At 32.2% G+C, this 945-nt stretch overlaps 1 non-coding gene across 1 annotated transcript; it reads right to left on the bottom strand.

Annotated features, from left to right (window-relative positions):
• Window positions 1–308: 308 nt before the first annotated feature.
• Window positions 309–415, bottom strand: LOC112474643. The gene has a single exon (XR_003044503.1). It is a non-coding gene; the product is annotated as a U6 spliceosomal RNA (small nuclear RNA).
• Window positions 416–945: the final 530 nt, after the last annotated feature.

Genomic DNA, 945 nt, shown 5'->3' with positions numbered 1-945 from the left:
TGTGTCCAGGAACTTTACTGTATTTACTCATTATTTCTAGCTGTGTTCTTGTGGAGTCTTTAGGGTTTTCTATATAGAGAATAATGTCATCTGCAAATAGCGATAGTTTGACTTCTTCATTTCCTATTTGGATGCCTTTAATTCTTTTCTCTTACCTGATTGCACTTGCTAGGACCTCCAACATTATATTGAATAACAGCGATAATAGTGGACAGGCTTGTCTTGTTCCTGATCTTAGAGGAAAGGTTTTTAGTTTTTCACTATTAAGTATAATGTTGGCTGAGGTTTTGTCCTATATGGCCTTTATTAAAAATATGGAATGCTTCATGAATTTGTGTGTCATTTTTGTGCAGGAGCCATGCTAATCTTCTCTGTATCGTTCCAATTTTGGTATATGTGCTGCCAAAGCAAGCACAACAATCATTTTTATTAATTTGATTTTAACTAAAGTGTTAAAACATTTTATTTTAATTCAAGACAATTTTAAAGGGTACTGTAACAGATAAGTTTAACATTAGAAAAATATAAATAAAGTATAGGCCAAATTACTTAAGTAAGAAAATTATTTTTTGGGAGGAGGAAATTTCAGAGAAGCTAATAATAACAGTTCATTGATTTATTTAATTCAGCTCCCAAATTTCAGTATTTAGATACTTTAAAAATGAAGTACTTTTAGAATAATCAAACTGCCTGTGATTATCATTAAACTTCGAGAATGGAAATATGAGGAAGCCAGCTGATATGGAGAGAATTAAGACTAAAAGTTTTCACTGATTAGTTCTGCAAGTCATTTCTTTTAGTGACATTATAAAAGTCCACAGACTTTGTAATCCTAGATAGCAACTGTGCTTGAATGGTGGCTGGCACTAGTTGATGATGTGGTAGAAAACTGAATTCTGGGCTCAATAGGCCCATCTATTTGTAATAAAGAGATGACTTTAAGTG

This window comes from Pteropus alecto, unplaced genomic scaffold (genome assembly GCF_000325575.1).
Source record: "Pteropus alecto unplaced genomic scaffold, ASM32557v1 scaffold7, whole genome shotgun sequence".
Taxonomy (NCBI): Eukaryota; Metazoa; Chordata; class Mammalia; order Chiroptera; family Pteropodidae; genus Pteropus; species Pteropus alecto.
Note: the sequence above shows the minus strand (reverse complement) of the source record. Positions and strands in the feature narration are given on the sequence as shown.